This window comes from Mycteria americana, chromosome 2 (genome assembly GCF_035582795.1).
Source record: "Mycteria americana isolate JAX WOST 10 ecotype Jacksonville Zoo and Gardens chromosome 2, USCA_MyAme_1.0, whole genome shotgun sequence".
Taxonomy (NCBI): Eukaryota; Metazoa; Chordata; class Aves; order Ciconiiformes; family Ciconiidae; genus Mycteria; species Mycteria americana.
In genome coordinates, this window is record NC_134366.1 from 125,933,118 (window position 1) to 125,953,146 (window position 20,029).

The following is a 20,029-nucleotide window of genomic DNA, read 5'->3' on the forward strand; positions in this document are numbered from 1 at the left end:
AGTGACAGTTGGTCTCTGCTGGAGTGAGAGTAATCACAAGGGACCCAGCAAAACATGCAAGAATTCCCAAGATAGCTCTGAAAGAACTAGTACTAGGGCAAGGAGAGCCTCATTAGCCAGGTCTAGTCCTTAGTACAGCCAAATAGGTTGTGTGAGTACTGTGCTAATACGGCTAGCACATTTATTAATGCATAACTTTAGATAGTACATATCCCATGAGACAACCAAACTGCCACACGCCACAGCCTTAAGAGGGGAAACCAACATCAAGGCCACCTGGTGGAATTTCAGCCAGTGCAAGTGGAAGGAGGAGGGAAAATGGCAGTTCCTATGTGATTTCTATCTGGTACTGGCTTCAGAAGTCCTGTGTCAAAGCACTTATGCTATATAAATAATGTCCCAGTTCCCAGAGAGAGCTTTGAGTTAGCTGCCATGCACTTTCCCCTAAGGTCAGGAAAGGAAATCTGAATATAGTAAAGCCTAGCATGTGATAGTTTATATTCATTATGGAAATATTTGTATCATGTTCCCTTGCAGAAAGCATTATTTTTCTTTTTTTATCACTAAGCTGGCTTCAGACGTGAAGAAAGCTGTAGCTAGAGGGGGTCCTCTTTCGAATACATTTCAAAAATCCCAAAACAAAAATAAACTATGGAAAATAATGAGGTTTTGATCCTGGATCTCAGTAAACTTTATGGGGAAACTTTTTTGCAACACTATAATCAAATGAGAATGTTGTTTTCCCTCCTGAGAATCAACATCTCCTTGTTTATCACTGGATAAGACTCAGCGGTTGGTTACAGTCCTCATTGACCTTTTTTGCTACATCATCTTCCCCCCTCAAAAATCTGTGCAGCTGCATCATTTGCTGAAAGAATTGTCAACCGAATAAGTGAGTTTGAAAAGCACTTTGTTGCCTCTCAGGTCCTCTTGCTGTGCGTAAGCCCTGTCATTGCCCTGCTCTACTTTCTGTGTTGCAGGCAAAACACGCTTTGTAACAAATCTTTTCAATCCAAACTAGTTGCTTCCTACTGCTACTGGAAGACCAAATTTTGTTTTCTTGAAATAAAAGGTTCAGAGATTAGAATTTTGATTTTTGGACAGTCAACAATATAAGTCACGCTTCATAAAATAAAAGAAGCTGGGTCTTCTTAATCAGGTATATGCATCCCAAAATCCAGCTGTAGGCAAAATTTGAAAAGTTCCATGTGGGAAGTCACACAGAAACACTTTGACCCACCTTGGGTCAAATTAAATGGTAAAGCTTAAAATAGGAATTAATGTCAATTTGAGTCACAAAGACAAAATTACATATATAACAATTAATTTATTATTATTATCTTTTTTAATGGGAAGTCATAATTTCTCAAAGGACATTTATGGATTGTATAGAGAACAATCTTCCAAATGCCATGTGGCTGCTTAACTGCCCCACCACCACCCTCTGATCTGTCATGAAAATATTGTTTGGTTCATTCTGATATAGAACAGGAAAAAAAATTCTCTAGCTTTTACAAAACAATAAATTAGTATTGCACCTAATTCCAATTTTTTCCTCTTGCTGAAAGTCAGTGTAATAACTAGACATTGCTTTCCTAGTACAACAGAAAACTGAAATTGAACCATTTCATGGTTGCAAAATAATTTCACAATCGCTTTGCTACATCACTAGAAAAGATAGAATCACATCTGTCTTGCACAGTAAGAGAAAAAAATATTAATGCAATGTATATACTAGATTAATGAGATGAGCCGTGACAGTAAAGCTTTTCGGCGCGGATTCTAATATGGTTGAGGAAACTCTTTCATCCAAAGTCCTATTTTCAAGCTCTTATCCATTTGCAGAGTATTGCCTTACGGAGTGAAATTCATCAGGTTGACCCTGCATCCAAAAGGTAGACTATTTTGCATAAGGAAATCTTGACAATAATCTCTTTTATTGTTTATAAGAAGACAGATCTTTCTTCATGGTGTTCACATATTTCAGTCCTTCCTTCATGCACGTGCTCTCTCTCTCCCCCCTCCCCACTTTTTTCCTTGTTGATAGCTCAGAAATGATTTTGTTTTTAACAGAACAGAAAACATAGTTTTCCCAGAGCACAGGTTGTGCTTGGCTATGTTACATACAAACAAAAAGGAAAATGAGGAATAAAGGACGTGAAGTACATTATTTTTCAGACTGATATAAAAGGCTGATTCTGTAGTGACTCTGCATGCAAAATATTCATTAAGAGCAAAGCAATACAGAATGCCCATACAAATGTCCACCCTGTTGGAATAAATATAGCTGGCATATAAACCTGAATGGACTGTTGATCTGGCTGTCATTTCTAGATGACCTTGATCTTAAATCTGTTCCCTTCTGTGGCCACTGCTGCGCCTGACATTTTCCATAATGACACTAGGTAAAGATCTATTGTTTCTCCAGAGCAAGTAGGCTTCATCGACAACGAGGAATAGTTCCACTGGAGGTGACTTTCAAGTACAGGGCACACACCAGTTTAACAGACTGGGATGTAATTCAGCTTGCTTTGCAAAACAACTGGCAGGGACGGAAGAAGGGCATTTCCCTGCCAGCCTCTTCCCTTCCTCCTTCCAGTCTCTGAGGCAGTTGGTATGATGGCCCAACTGCCCTGCTGTGGGAGTCTGCCCTAGCCTAGGGGCTACCATGTTTCTACAGCACTTTCTAGAAGGACCACTGGAAAAATGTGACTGCCCAGAAGAGGATTGCGAAGAAAGGTGTCATGAAAGCTCTGGGAAATACCTTGCAGAGAGAGAGTGTTTTGGACCACATGTTGGTGAAAGCAGTACTGAGAGGTCTTTTAATAACAATGCAATTTTACTGGAATAAAAACGAGGGTAATAAAAGGCTCCCAAATCCCTTGGGAAAGGGCACAATAAGCCACACGTGCTTGGACAGCACTTGTATGTGGATAGATTCTCCATCTCTCAATGTCTTCAAATCTAAATAAAGCACAATTTGAAGAAGTGTGCTTTAATCAAAAGTAAGCTAATGATTCACTAGAGAGGGCCTGGCTGACGTGCCAGCCCATGTGCATATTTTCAGACGATAAAATCTCTATCTACAGCCAGGTGTGTGCAATCCTCAAACCCCAAACTGCAGCCCCTTGGGACATAAGTGCACCCCATTCTTGCCACCCCACAGTTCACTGGGGGTGGTAGGTGCTGCCTCAACAGGCCAGATGAGCTGATAAAATGGGCAGTCCTAAAGGGTTTCATTGGTTGTTCAGTCTTATTATCAGATAAGCTGCTAGAAAAAGTGTGAGTAGTTAAAAGTGAAAACTGAATATTTAGTTGAAAATGTAGGAACGGATTAAAAAAAAAAAAGATAAAATAACAAAGCACATTTAACAATTGGGTTCCTCATTAGCTACCACAATATCTCAGTTAACTTGGCCTTTCTTAACTTTGGTCTGTGTTGCCCTAGGGAGTTTCTTTTGTTCCTTTCTTTAGTATAGTTGCTCTCTCTTCCTGTCCTCACTCTCCACCAGGGCTGTGAGGAGACCTTTTTAATTTGTCCAGGTTGGAATGTTAAATTTTTTTTTAATCTGCCCTGCAGGAGAACTTTTTCCTTATTTTTTCACTCAGAAATCCTGTCCATGACTGACATAAATTATCATAGCTTTTCTCTCTCCTATTAACCTCTGCCAAGGGATTTGAGGTATCATATGCAAATAGAAATATAACACTCTGCAGTTTTTGGAAGCTGAATTTCCCTTCCCTCCTCTCCAGTTTTCCCTGATTTCCATTCCCATTACAACTCTTACTGTGTTCTTTCTACCTCAGGTTAACTCCTCCTGTTTTTACCATTTTTCAAAAATGTGATAAGAATGTATGATTCATGTGTGCTAAGAATCATTTATTGTAAAAACAACTTATTAATGCCAGAGTGACCAATTATCTTGCAGAATTATATATAAACTACATGGGAAAAAGAAACAACAGAAATAAACATCTGAGAAAGAGTTGATAGTTGTCCAAAGTATCTTCCTACTTGCCACACATACTAGCAATTTCAGATTGGACTTTGTAATGTATTCATTTTATGGAAAGACAAACTAAATGATCAGATATTGCATCAAATGATCAGATATTGCGCCCTGACTGTTAAAGCAACAGTCAGGATTAGCTTATGTTGCAGAAAGGTATGGTTACCTGATGGGACAGCACAGCTATACTTCACGTTCTGCCCATAACATGAGGGCATGGCCAAATCTTACGTTCTGCTTGCAGATGCTATTAGCCAGATACTGTACTTCAACTCTTTGATAACTGACTTAATTCTTCTACCTCTCCCTTCTTCCACTTTTGTATGGGTTTCCCTCTTTTTTTCCTATAACATTGTATCACAGACCCTCCTCCTAATCCAAAATGTAGCATTGGCTTTAGAATTTCCCCAAATCTGTTTGATAAGGTAAATCCTAGCACATCTTGCAGAACTATGCAGTTTTTTTATTGATGTGACTTTTTTTTTTTAATTGGAAGGGTTTTGTGGCCTCTAATACATTGATTTTGGACTGCCTGCATTCTAATCTCTTTGTAAATATTTCTCCTTGATTGACAGTAGTGTGTCTCAGGAGACACTGGGAGCTGTAGTCTCTTACTTAAGAGTTTTCCTCCCCTGTCATCTCAAATGTCATTTCTGAAACATTTATCACAAGACACTGTCATTGGACAAATAAAGGGGCTGCATGATAGTAGCTCAGATATACACAGCCTCTCTGCTTCAATGACAGGTCCTGCTGTTGGCTACTTGAGATAATAGAAGAGTGCAGATCTGTCAATAGATGTAGAGGGAAGGACACAGGACAGTATCTGAAATGGCACTGCACATGCTCAATGGGGACAGGAGAGCTGTCAGTGTGGAGTAAGTGCAGATTGCAGCAGAGATAGTGCTCCTTGGGAAATGATAACATTTTTTGAAAGGGCAAGAGAGGGATCTGCTCACAGAACTTGCACACAGTTAGATGTGCACTAGTACAGTTCATGCATTATAACAATTGTGTACTTGTTTTCAAGAGAAGCTGTCTGCTTCCTTTACAGGCTTTGTAAAGCTTTTAACAGTATTTCTTCCAGTTGCATCTGTTTTTTTTTTTTTTTTTAGTAGTGAAATTTCCTTGTCAAAGTAACTTTGAACTTTAAAGGGAAAAATGATTTTCTGCTTCAGTATTGCTCTTGCTTTTATCCAGTAGACCTTTCCTAAAAGAAGGACTAACAAAGAGTAAAAGGAAGAGGGAGTGGGCTTTCCTTCCAAAACAGCTAAGAGAATAAGTCAGTTTGGGGATGTTTTAACAAACACTGCAAGGCATAAATAATTCTTCCATGCCTCATTCCCACAGTAATGAAAGGAAGGTAACTCTCTACACCTGAAGGATCTGTCTTGGTTTGCACTGAAACCTGAGCTCCTAAGTCACAGAGTCAATGTTAATTTTTACAACATTTAGAAGGATTTTCAGCATACCACAATGAAAATACAGGGAGACACTGTCCTATCCTAAAACAGTACACGGTCTGGATTTTCCCATGATGTGACAAACAGTGAAAACTGGCAAAGAAGAGATGATGGCATGAGGAAATACAACAATCCAAGAAGACAACACACTTAACTTAATTTGAGCATATGGTCCTCATCATGAAGTCCTGAGGTGTTACTTTTGTTTGCTATAAGCTGCGTTGTCAGTTATCTCAAAGAATGGTATTTTTCCTTCCTTGCACAAAAACACATATGTTACATACACATACAGTTTATTCACAGAAGAAAAGAAAGAGGATATGAAACACTGAGAAGGTATGAAAACTGAACTGAATAGAGTTGGTAATTAGGAGTCATTAATTCAGTCTTTTTGCCTAATGCTGTTTTTGGTGTGGTTTTGGACTAAATTCTTAAGCCAAAAGAATCATACATGGAAGCACCCCTAAACCAAAACCTATGAAACCAGAGTGCTCTTTCCTCCCCCTTAATGTTTACAGGATGCTTATCTGCAGCTACATTAGAAATGACTATACTATCTGTGGTATCACCCTGTAAATGTCTGCCATTTGGGTTAAAAATTTCAGGTTCAGCAATGTCATTTAAGGGCTCAAGTTTCAAAGAGAGCTAATAGAATATTTCCCACAGATCACATAATATATTTTAGGAACTTTCACCTTTAATTAATAGTTTATAAGTTGCTTTGAGCTCCTTGGATGAAAAAATGCTGTAGAATGCTATTGTAGTAATTATTTCTGTAATAAACCAAGCTAGAACAGAAACAGATTTTTTTTGTAAGGTTTTTTTTACCATTCTGGCCTGTCAATATGTCTTTATTTCTTAGCTCCTTTGGAATCTTTTTTTCTTCCTCTCCTATGTACTTTCTATTAAATGAAGAGTTTAGACTGTGGGAATAATAGAGCCCTTGTAAGCTCTGTCTGCACTCACTATTCATTATTTATCCAGTGACCAGGTACAGTGGAAGCAGGCACAAAGCTAAATGCTATTGGACTAACTTTGATGCAGACAGTTCATTGTCTGAGAAAAAAGCATTTAAGCCTCGATGTTCTCAGTTCCATGATTTTCAACACTACCTCTTCCCCCCTCCTCCTTTCTCCTTTATTAACTGCTTTACTCCAAAGTCCTTTTGACTGCGGCAACTGGCACCGTCTGCAAAATCCAGTACAATGATACTATTCATCCTGGCTGTGCCATTTATAGATTCCATAGCATGCTCCATCCCTATGGTAAAGATCATTCCGCCTTGTCACTTTCCTTCTTTTGAGGCAGTGATCGCTGAAGCCAAGGCCAATATTTGGAATCTGATTAGTGCATCCAAGCTCTAAAAAGCTGAAATCAAGAGAGCAGGGTTGGAAACTCATGTGCGCGCACACACGGAGGGCATAATGAGGCGCATAGTGACTGACAGCACGGACACGGTCACGCTTCAGCAGAGAGAGTGCCAGATGCACTGTTCATTTGTACGCCCGGCCTGACCATCCACAGAGCAGCATCAGTATCCTCTGCAGGGGTGATGCTCTCCTGCCTTCTAGCTAGTAAAGTGCCACGAAGCGGACAGGAGCGGTAGCGAGAGGACTCTAAGGAAAATACTGATACTGACAAAGTGAACTCCAAAATGAATGTGTTACTATGAGTTGATCTCTCAATCAAAGCTATCTAGTTTCTAGTGTTCCCATGTCATGCAGTTATGCTTCTTGCAAGTTTGAACATTTTATGAAGTTCCTAGAGGCACGAAAAGTCACTCTTGGGTGTGCTACTGAACAAGCGTTCTCAGTTTTCTTTCTAGTTGTTACTTTACTGTGTAAAGTTATATTTTGGGCTTTCTTATATGTCTGGTTTTGGCTTTGTTTTGTCTTTTTTTTTTTTCTTTCACATTTACAATAGTTATTCTTCTCATAAAATTTCAATTTTCATAAGCAGACCAAAGATGCATGTTGGGGAACAGATATAGCATGTGCAATATCCTGTCCTTATATTTGAATCTAGACTTCATCTCCCAAGATGTGAAGGAGAGAAGAACAAATGGAAGGGTGGGAGAGAGAAGGAAGGGAAGGGAAAGGAAGGGAAGGGAAGGGAAGGGAAGGGAAGGGAAGGGAAGGGAAGGGAAGGGAAGGGAAGGGAAGGGAAGGGAAGGGAGGGGAAGGGAAGGGAAGGGAAGGGAAGAGAAGGGAAGGGAAGGGAAGGGAAGGGAAGGGAAGGGAAGGGAAGGGAAGGGAAGGGAAGGGAAGGGAAGGGAAGGGAAGGGAAGGGAAGGGAAGGGAAGGGAAGGGAAGGGAAGGGAAGGGAAGGGAAGGGAAGGGAAGGGAAGGGAAGGGAAGGGAAGGGAAGGGAAGGGAAGGGAAGGGAAGGGAAGGGAAGGGAAGGGAAGGGAAGGGAAGGGAAGGGAAGGGAAGGGAAGGGAAGGGAAGGGAAGGGAAGGGAAGGGAAGGGAAGGGAAGGGAAGGGAAGGGGGGAGAGAGGAGAGGAGAGGAGAGGAGAGGAGAGGAGAGGAGAGGAGAGGAGAGGAGAGGAGAGGAGAGGAGAGGAGAGGAGAGGAGAGGAGAGGAGAGGAGAGGAGAGGAGAGGAGAGGAGAGGAGAGGAGAGGAGAGGAGAGGAGAGGAGAGAGGAAACTGGCAGGATGGATGCATGGATGGATGGACGGAAGGATGGGTGGAAGGAAGGCTGACATGCTCTGTGCTTGACAGTCCCAGGTAGGACACACTGTTCATATGAAAGTAAAGTAGAGTGGAAATGTAACTTAATAAATTATAGTCATGATGCTGTAGAATAATTTCTTTCACTAACAATAAAAATAGAAAAAGTTTAAACAAAAGTCAAAACCTACTGCAAACCTTCTTAACAAAAATATTATGGTATGTGAATTTTGAGTGTTTATTTACTTAGTTGTACGGAAACAAACATAAAAGAACACCTGTTCTGGGCTTTGGGCAACCTGGATATCTTTTTATGTCCATTCCTTTATGTCCTATCTACTATATCAGGAGTTAAGTATACTGTGTGGTAACTCTTAGGAAACTCAGACAACAGCATACATTCAAACACCACACAGCAAACTTAATCTACAAGACAAATCAACATTAAATTACACTATTAATCCTGCCAGATATAAAGCTTCTAAGAGTACTTCCTTCATAAATTTGTGAGTGATATGTATTTCTGATCTCTGCTTACTATTACTTTATCTATTCTTTTACTCATACAGCCAAAGTTAGGCATTGCCCAACCACCTATGCTGTCTTCATAGAAAGATTCAGTTTATTTTTGATGAGTGAAGACATTTTGGAATGTACTGAGGATTGGATTATTGCCTGCTATCCGTAGTGTTACCTCATGCGTCTGCACCTGAAAACAAACAATTTTTACTACAAAACTTGATTGTTTCTTCACTTTCAAATGTATTATCTGAATTTTAGATCATAGCTTTTGAAAGCAGGAGCTAGATTTTTGTAAGTAACTTTATAGTCAGTTAACAAACCAGGGTTTAACAGCCTTTGTGGGGCCTCCAGTTTCTACTTTTATTTTAAAAGTATCTTCCTGGAGACTTACTTGTTTCTCTTTTTTCATTTAATAATAGGTAGAAGAGTCCTTACAGTTTAACCTATCAAATTAATTAACCCCAATCAAACCTAGAGACCCTCAAATCCCCTTGAGAAGGCAGGTCTAACAAAGTCTATGGACCAGTTCATTCTTCATCTCCTAAAAGTCTGTCAGAAAAATGATATGAAAATCCCAGGTAAACATGTCTGATAATGTCTTCTTGATAAATGTGGTGAACGCTCCAGCAGTCTGCACAATTTTCCATTAAAAATACCGTTGCCTTCAGTCCCTAACCCTGCCGGAATTCTTCTACATTGTAAACACAGCAAAGAAAAGGAGCATCTGATATTTTTGAGGAAGCTTAGCAGGGTAGCTCCAAACACAGGACATCACGGAAAGTCAGTTTAAGGTTTCAACGGATGGATGAGCTTGTCATGAAATGAGGGGATGAGCTTGGTGATTCAGAATAAAAAGTAAAACTCCTTGAAAACAGGGTGACAAATTTTTTTACTCTATTGTTCCATGTGTATAAAAATAATCTGAGTATCAGACAAGACCCTATATCTGTAGAACCAAGAAAAAAAGGATGAGTAGACTACCAATGAAGAGAATGCAACTAAGCAATATTATTTACACTCAGACTGGGGTGGCCTGCAATGACCTGGATCTGCATTAAAATAAATATTTATTTTATATTTATTTGGTAAAAGATTTTCAGCCTCACCTTAAGGAAAAAAACCAGACTCTTATGCAACCATTTTGGCAGCTAGCTGAGTGTGCTATAATGGTTTGACTTGACATTTGTGCACATGTAACACATTTATGAAATAGGAGACAGTCTTTTTTTTTTTTCTGTGAATAGTAGAGAAATCTTTGAAAAGAAAAGTATTAAGTAGTGTGCCCATGAAAGACTCAGAAGTTTCATATTTTAAAAAAAAATGCTTGTACTTCGGTGTAATAAATATATAACACCTCTCCCTTTAAATCTTGCCCGTTTTACTCAAAAGTGATATTATCGGAAATTTTCTTTTTAAAATATGTAAACTGTGCACTGAAGCTTTACCAGTTCAAATCAACAAAACAATCGAAATATGAAAATAAATTAAGGATCAAATTTACTCTCTTACTGTAACTAGAACATATCTTATGAACTACTTACATCTCATTTAGATGACTGGCAAATATAAAGTATAAGAAGCTTTGGCATCTGTGCGATGAGGAACAGGTTGTACATTTGAAAGCACAAGAAAATAGCCTCATTAATCCAGGTCTAAATTTGTCACTGTTGAGATGGAGTTAAACAGTGTTTGCATCATAAGCTTTTTTATCATGACAGCTTTATTTCCAGCACTTAACTCATTATGTCAACCCATGTCTTCTAATTCTATTTTGAGACCTGAAGAGGTAATAGAACTCTCAATGCTCTGCAAAGGAGTAATTTTCACCCAAACAAAGTTCAGCCTAAGTCACGATATTTGGCTCTACAGCTATCCTATTATAATCCGGTTTTATCACAAAGCGAACTCCTTCTGAAATTACTCCTTTTGAAATGCAGATTGTCAGATTTAAACTCTGATGTCCTCCTTATTGTTGTCTCTTACCAAAAAAAATTGTTGAATGATTCAGGGTATAAGTTGTTCAAAACCTGGACCAGTTCTTTAAATAACTCTTGCTTGACTGATGGAACAGGAAATGGCCAGTATGTAATACGTACCTTCATTGTTCTTCTCATGCAAAAGCACCTTTATGATAAAGGATGCTGAATAAAAACACTCTGAAAGGCCAACAGTTCCTGCTATTTAAAAGGAAAACATCAGCATGTCTCTCATCTGTGATCAGCAAGCTTGCTGCTCCCTTTTCCATTTTCTTTAGGTACAAATGCTATCTTGCAGCAGCGCTGTTCAGCAGACCCGGGGGAGGCAAATGTCAGTTTTCCAGATGGCAAACTGCCAGCCTGGTGACGCTGCGCTGAAAGGCACGGAGGGAATTCACTTGGTTGCAGAAGCAAAAGAATATCGCTTCCTAGCACACCTTGTGTACATGCTCGCTTTGCAACAGCTGATGAGTAGCCAGAAAAGTTTCAGCAGCCCTCTTCAAATGTCTGTTTAGGTAGTGTCAGGTTTCTACATGGCCTCGGCAGCTGTTTAAAGTTATTGCTAATTTACAAAAAGGAAATGTCCCTCTTATGAGAAACGGGTATTAAAATCTAAACACTACCTCTATCAAACTGGCTTATTTTCAGCTTAAACTGAGGCACCTTATGTTTCATAAAATGCTACCTAAAGTGGTTAGGTCAAATGTGTATCTAATATTATTATGCACTTTTTGCCTCCAGAGAGCAAATGCTATTGTACAAACATAAAATCTTGAGTGGAAAATGACTTTACTCTCATTACTACTATATTCTAGTATGGTATCTTTATTAAGATGGCGAGTTATTAGAGTACCTGTCACTGGGGAGAACCTGGTCTGGAAAAAAACCCACAACACTTTATTAGGTGTTCTAATGAAAGTCTAAAATGTGGATTCATCTGATCTGTTATTTCAGTTGTAGAATACAAATGTCTTGCAATTTAATGGACTATCAGACGTTGGATGACTTTCTGGTGTAAGAATACAATTGTTTTAGAAACATATGAATACTTTATTTTACTTTTTAAAAAAAATCAGTTTGATTTTAACAAATCATACAAGTTTAACTCAATACTTTCTGTGGGAAGGTCTCATGTTTCCAGGTCTGTAGTGCTGTGCTGAAGTTCTTTGTCATAAGAGGTAAAAAAGTGGCCTTGTTCTGCCTGAGGGGACTCTGTCAGAAGCTAACACACTTTCACAGGTAAAAAGTTAACAGAGATGATATAGGTGCTTCCTGCACTCGTAACCTGCCCTTCCAATTCTAAGTGGATGGAGGAGTCACATAAAACAGCTTAAAATACCTTTTCATCTGTCTTGCACTGTAAGAATGTCTTATCCAAGAAGGACAGGATTCATAGAGGGCAGCCAAGTCTCCTGTTGGTCTGTCCTTTCACACAAACAGTAGATATTAAGCATGGAGCTGATTTCAGCACTGCTAGCTTCAAGGTTATATTGAAAATATTTAGTGAGTACAATGTATTTTGACTTTCAGTAAGAAAATTCTGGAGAAAGGACAGAAACGACACTTGGAGAGGCAGCACAAGCCATTGATGGGTGCAAATTACTAGGGCGATACAACTGACCTCCTGAATAACTCTCTGTCCGGCCAGTTCCTATCAGACCTCTTTTCAGGTGTGCAAAAAGCCCTATATAAGAGTTATTTGCATAGCAATGAGCAATGTTCTACATCATGTTCTCTAAACATATCACTTACTATTTTATTTTAATCTGTGTAATAGCAGAAAGATGTGAATTTGAGCAATGCACCTTGTAAGCAGATTTTAATGAAAAGAAAGTAAAATGTCAATTTTTTTTACAGCAAGTAAAGAAGTTTGAAAAAAAAACATTAATACACTCAAACTCATGAATTACTTTGAAACTAAGTTATCTGAAAAGATACAATAGGGACATTTTGACTTCAGCTGCAGCCTACTTAATTATTTTTTTTTATAATTTGGTTTCAAATTAAAATTGCAAACAAAACAACAATTTATTACCTACAAAATGCATTTTGAAGTGCACATAATTGATGTGCCAGCAAAAAATCATATTACTATATTCAGATACTCAACACGATATTGTGCTAGTATCTATTTGCACATGACTGCAATTACTGGTTTGTATTCAGACAAGATCATTTACACATACATTTGTGCATGTTTGTTAATGCATAAGGTTCATTGCAGCTGTTCCAGCTGTAATTACAAATTTGATCTTCCTTTGTCATATAGGGCCTATTCAGAACAAAGTTTCATTACTCTATGACCCACTAATGGGCATTTGGAACTTTTTTTGGTATCCTGCCAACATGTCCAAAAAATACCACAACCTTATTATCTAAAATCAACTTTAATAGTGTTTCTGGTCTGATCAAGGCAAAAAAATCTTGTGAAGAATCCCTATCAGCCTGGCAGAACAGAGTTTTGAATGGTTTTGAACAGTGATAACATTTTGACTAAGGATACTTAAAAAGCTCAATTTTTTTTCTCTTACCTATTGAGCAAATGCTATACAGGTACAATTTCACTTCTGTTGGTTTGTTCTATAGGTAATCAACTGCATTATGAAATGATAAAATGTACTATTCATTGGGTTTTACCATCAAGTGGTTAATTACTTATTTGTTACATATACATAACCAGCTGGTAAGCCAACTCCTCACTTGGATTCTAGAAGAAAAGCTTAGATTATTTAATCAAGGAGGGAATAAAATATGTGCTTAACTGTTACCTAATTTGCTAGCTTGTTATTTTACTGTGAGGAGGCTCTGCTGTTCTGAGCTGTTTCCTGAGATGTAAAGGTGCTGTCTTCTTTCATGAACTAAAGGAACGTTTATCTATACTCTGTAGGTTGTTAGCACATGCTCATCATTGTAATATCAGAAAGCTTTCAGTACTGCTTTGATCAAGGTAAGCAGCATCTATCACACATTTGTTCCCTCCATCCACTGGACAAGAAGTGTGGGCAGTTGAGTGTTTTGGTTTGGATTTTACAAATACACACACGCATGAACATGGTGCTTGAATACCACTTTTGAAAACTATTTTGCAGCTTGCTTATGGAGTAATTTTAATGTCAGTTGGAGAAAAAAATATCACAAGTGAGACCTTCCTCATAGACAGAAGTAAGGTAACACAGTGACAGTCAGTAGCCTGGGAAAGGGTGATCAAAATGATTTAAGAGGATTTAACAGATGATCTGTTAATGCAACATGGGCAATAGCCCTGTACTGGTACTTGAACCCCTTTGCACTGTGGAAAAAACACTATTTTATTAGAACTCAAATAGAGATGGAAATATTCTTCATAATTTGTAAAAATTTTCTTTTTCTCAAGATTTTTCAGCTAACTGAAGGTAGAATTAAATCACATACAAGTATATGATATTTACTTTGCTTTTTCTTGGTTGTTTTAGATTAAAAAGGCAAAAGGTCAACAAACTCTAAAACGCCAAGAGTTCAGCAGTCCTGAACTGCTGAGAGTTTATAGCTTCCTTTTCTGTATTCTTTTTGGTTTTTTAATTATTATTATTATGTCATTCTTATAAGACCTCCTTTTCTGATCTAACCTGTTATTCTCTAGAGTTGGAAAGGGCCCAGTTCACAGGTGAATGCTGCCCCAGCTGCTCAGAGTATCCTATTCTCCACAGTAATGACTTAATGGATATTAAAATCCCAGACAGGGTTTGACTGCTCCCCAGAGCCTTATGTTCCTCAATGCTTGTAAAATCCCAGAAAACTGAACTTTCTCATTGGAATGTAGGTTAAAATGTCAAACACAAGTTTCCAAATTGCTGCCAGAAATATAGGGATGTACTGCACTCCAGGATCGTAACCCTGGATTCAAAATGCTGGCAAAGTTAGTCCTCAACATTTTTCAGGATTTCTAGAAAGGTCTGCCAAATCCAGCACAACTAATGCGCCGTGGAAGATTTGGCTGCAAATTCCCCTGCTAACATGGTTCTCCTGGGACCTCTAATAGATATTCTCTGCCAATGCCGTTATGCAATATTTGAAGGCTTGCTTAAGCCTTCATGTACTGCGTGAGTGAGAAGTAGCGTGGGGCTGTACCGTGTCCTTGGGCTTTGCCTGCCCTCTTCAAGCCCTGCCAAGGGAAGGACCCAGGGAGGGAAACTCCTTTACGTACACTTCTCTGCTTCCCTCTTTCCTGTGTGCTTGACACCCTTTCATGCAACTAAAAGGGACAATTTGAGTTACCAGTCCCATGTTCCCCCAAGATGTCATCCCAATAAGGTAAGTACGAATTAAGTGTCAGGAATAAACAGAGCCTGGATTTTGTCCCCTCAGTCTGTCAAACACCAGCTACTTAAATGAGCCAGCACTGAGGGAGATGAAGTCTCCTATGGCTGGCGATGGATATTTCCTTTTTTTGGTTTTGGCTCTGACTCCGCCTCACACTGAAGGGTGAGACACGTCTGGGAGGTGGTAGTTGTCTTTCTGCCAATTCTCATTCCTCTTGCTCCCAAAGGCAGGAAATGGGAAAGCTTCCTTCAGCTTCCCTGCAGTTAGGAGCACCTTTTACACACAGAGCATGGGGGTACGAGGCTCCCCAGTCCCTCTGCTGAACATCGGTTATACTCACAGGCATACGTGTGCATGCATGTACATGCATACCCACACCACTATATAAGAACATATTCACAAGAGCATAGTATATAAAAAATTGCAACTTTTGCTTTCCTTTTAATTCTGTCCTCTTCTTTAGATAGCTTAAATTCTGACTTCAGTGGGATCTGCTGACATTTTTTTTTATGTCCAGTCTATTCTTCTATGACTGACTGGGAATTTTGAGCTTTCATTTCTTAAATTTATTTGTTACAGTTTTCTCAGTAATGTGATAGCTACTTCTTTTCTAGCTATCTTTTAGTGCAGAAATGCAGGACAGAGAATCTTCCACTTTATCCTGGGGTATGACTGTGGATGTTGAGCACGTATAACAACCCAACCCTCCCTTTCTACCAGCAGCCCCTCCTCCCCATCCCCATCTTACACACTGAGTTTCTTCACAGCAGCTGTTCTTGATAACACTTAAAAAGTGATTATATCTGTTGTCAATTTGGGTAAATTATTAACATCAAAGCCAGCAGCAGGCTCTCTGACATTCAATTTCAGGATTTCCACTGGCAAAGAAGGACAAGCCGGGAGAGAGAAGAGTGGGTGGAGGGAAATGGGTGGATTAGGGTTGGTTGGGGGGGAATTATGAGTGCATAAAAAGAAAATTAATTGATCAGAAAATGACTTCAAATTTTAGCTTACATTAGAGATGCTTTTCTGTTTTCTGTTGTGTTTCCAATATATGGATTACTGTTACAGCAAGGAGCACTGAGAGTAGAAAGACTCAAAGCCTAGCCTGTGCAGAGGTACAGAGGGGTTAGGAAAATTAATACCTTTTCAACTCCTTTTTTTAACTTGTGCCTTAGCAGTGACAGTGAGCTAATACAGTCATCTCTTGCTTAACAACAGCTTGCTGTTATTATGGGTTATTCAGCAAGGAGTTTCTGACTGGTTTCATAAAACAGGAATTCTAAGAGATGAACGATGAAGATAAATTGGGATATGTCTAAATGAAATTAAAAATTATTACTTGTACAAAATTTAGAGTGTGGCTGGCTGTACCACCAAATTTGCAGTTAACACTGTTAGGAATTAAAGGTACATAACTGATAAAGATGGATGTCTCACTTTCTTGGTTCCAACCTGTGCCATTTAAAATAAATATTACAATAATTGATCTCTGTGAATGATGTGCATGTGCTAAATGGTGCTTGATGTATGACACCAACTTCCTGCTTCTGGCACTGATGGATGAGTTTAGTCTTCCCATAACGAAAAGATAGTCAAACTTTCAGTTACGCATATTGCACCTCCACAGACAAAGCATGATGAAAATAAATTTAGTACTATTCAGCTACCGCCAACCTAACATTAGCACAGACCAAAAAAAAGATTTAATCAAAACTCTGTGAAAGTGAAATGGGTACCATTTTATATTAACTCTGAATATATGACTCAGTGGCATTAAATGTGAAATGCACACATCTTTTTATTTCAGAGCATTTGTTACATTACCTCCTCTGGGATCAATTGCACCATAAGTGGGGTTCATGCAGAGTCATAAAGCACCCTGGGGAAACCCACAGAAAAAAAAATTCCTACTGCAGAAAAGAAGAATTCCTTTCTTCCTCATGCACACCTTGAGGAACAGCAACATAATATCTACAGTACATTATTATGTGGTACAGGGAAATACTATTAGTCAGGGATTCAACTATTTTTATCACCACAGGTTACTAATTATTCATATAATTTCAAGGTAAGCTTAGAAGACGATGCCCTGTTTGTAGCAGTGGAATTTTTCCACTGGAAAAAGTGGAATTTATTGATGATCTTTCTGTAAGTCTATCTCTCTTCCCCTTCAGCAAGTGCTGCAAAACAGGAAATTCAAGGAGCACAACTGAGACATGCAATTGGGTAAGAGTTTTTCCCAAAGTAATGACTTCATAAATCAGCTTCTGCAGGGCATTTCATGGGTATTCCAGATATTTTTCTTTTATATCTGATGTAATTGTGGATACTTCATTATCTTTATAAATGTCTAATACTGTGGGGGATTTTTACAGGAGTTGTTCCAGTTAATGTGTGATGTGGATAATTTATTTTATTTTGTCAATCTCATATAGACATGCAGGCAGACTTTCAGGGTGGTATAAGATGCCGTAACTAGGTATTTAAATTCTCATTGCAGTCTGTTGAAATGAGGTTAATTGAGTCTTGAGAGCTATTTACTGAAAAATATAGGCAAACAGAAAAAATGTAGGTATTCTAGACACCATTGCCTGTACTGCAAAAGGACAAATTTCATTTGCCCACACATGGCTGGTTAGTGCCATCTGAGACGACAGCAGAAATGTTTTTCTGGAACAGCAGGGGATACTCTGCTATGGTACTGAATAGCTCAACTGAGCTCCCATTGAACGAATAGATAAATTCAGTCTCAGTGTCTTAAACTGAGTTGAATCCTCCCCTGCCCTCAACTCACAGACAAGTCCATCCCGGTTGAATAACCACTTCTTTAGTTTAATTTGAAATTTTCCTTGCTTTTAAATGTACATCACAGAGAATCACAAGCAGACGAGGAAAATAGCATGTATCTTTATAATTAATTCCAAATTGAGGGACTTTTACTAAATCTCATCTTTTCCACAGCCTCTTTAAATTTCACATGGCGGTATTTTTAAACCCTCCTAATGGACAAGTCTTTCTGTATTTTTATTTATCCGCAATGCTGCTTTGAAATCTTCCTTCTGTGCCTTTGTTGAAATAAGACTCCACTAATTAATAAAGAATTTAGAGAGAGAGCTTGCAATTGATTTTGAAATAAGATTACATTAATTTCAGTTATTTTCTGTCCTATTCCTGACACAGCTGTAGACCATTACCAGATGTCCTTTTCCAGATCCAGCTGTGTGCACTACCTTTGGGTGTTGATACTTCCAGCTGCTTACCACAGCTCACTAGCTAATGAAGATGATTTGAGCTAACCCTTCTCAAATGATGCATTTTAAGGAGCACTCTCTCCAGGCCTTTCACAGAGCTGGGAAGGAATTAGTATCTAGCAGAATGGCGGTAGGAAGAAACTAAGTGTCAATAACCATCTCGCATGACAGAGTTATTCAGAAATCTCAGTTTGTGGTGTATCACTTTTATCATTAGAGCTTTTTGGGCAGATGTTTTCATTAAGATGCCCACAAAAATTTCCGCTGATCAGCACAGATTAATATTAAACTCAGTAATCTAATCAAATGAGGAATAAGAAGTGTGAAGAGGTTGTTTTCTAAGATTAGTTTCCTCTCCACCCTCTTTTATACATGAAATGCAAGGCGTATACATTCTGTTTGAAGGATTTAAAACACTGCCCTGGCTTGTATGACATAGCAATATCTCTTCTCAGATGTTTTTTTCTCTATACTGAATTCCTAATCAGGCTCAGGGAAATTAACAAGGACCCTCTGGATTTTTACACTTTTCTGTTTACATATGTCAAGCCAAAGCCTCTTTTTCAACCTACGAATAATAATAATTTCTTATATTTCATTTAACAACATGAATCAAACAGTTCATTTGTAATTGATGCAAAATACCTCTACTATTTTTTATGAGTATTAAATAATGCAAGGTTTATTTCTGCATTCAGTTACATCCATAGCAATAAAAAAGTTAGATAGTGCTCAGAAATCACATCTGTTTCCTAGTGTGGCATAAGAATTCTTCATACACAGAGAAGTTATGGAGTTTATTTTCAGACGTTACTCACCAGACCCTAGATCTGACTGCCCTTTAGAACATGTGCACCATTTCAGTCAAACTGGTCTTCGAAATGACTAATAATTAAATTCTAGAAGGCATGCGGATGAGTTTGACTTGGAACTGAGTGGGTCTTTTTCTGCAGAGGACTGTTCCTTTCTGCTTAGTTGAATATATTTTACATTTTCAATGTGCTGCAAATATTGTATTTTAAAGAATTTGTTGGTGCCTGCATCTCTCAAAATATAAAATTTCCCGTAAGTAAAAACGTAACATTTAGTTGAAATATCCACACCTTGGGAACACTGTGTGATGCATCGAATGTTTTGTTTAGCCACATAATGGCTATACAGTGCATACATTCATGTTATATTTAGTAAATCTGTACTTAGAAGAATTGGTAAACAATCTCAATCTGTTTATTATTTTCAGATTATTTACCAGAAAAGAATAGTCGGTTGCGAATATATTTAACATATTTTCAATGAATGTTTTTAAAATGGACTAATTTTGATCTTGGTAGTTAGTAATGAAAAAATAACACTGCAACAGATGTTAATATCCACAAAACAAGATCAGATTAGAAAGGGTTAGAGCTAATGTCCGTGGAAGTGAAATTCAGATCAGATCCTGCATTTAAAAACACAAGTAAATACTTGAAACAATCTATTTTTACAAAGACTGTGAAATATGTGTGATGGAATCAATAATTTCAGTTTTATGGTATCTGACAGTTCTACAAAAAATTTGAACCTCTGTAATATAAAGGAAATGTGGTGTATTCAAGAAAAGAACCTACTAAAATATATTTGAGACTTTCATGAAGAGTAATATCTAATGGTGATCTGTTCAACAGTGATACAACTGTCAAAATGAGCTGAAGGACGCATAGAATTACTCATGTTAAGCAAGTATTTATCACTTCAAGAATATTTTAGCAAAGATAAAATCCAGTACGAATGTACATTTCACCTTTTGATATACTAAATCATTCCTCGATAGCGTTGCATTTCAGTGTAGTCCT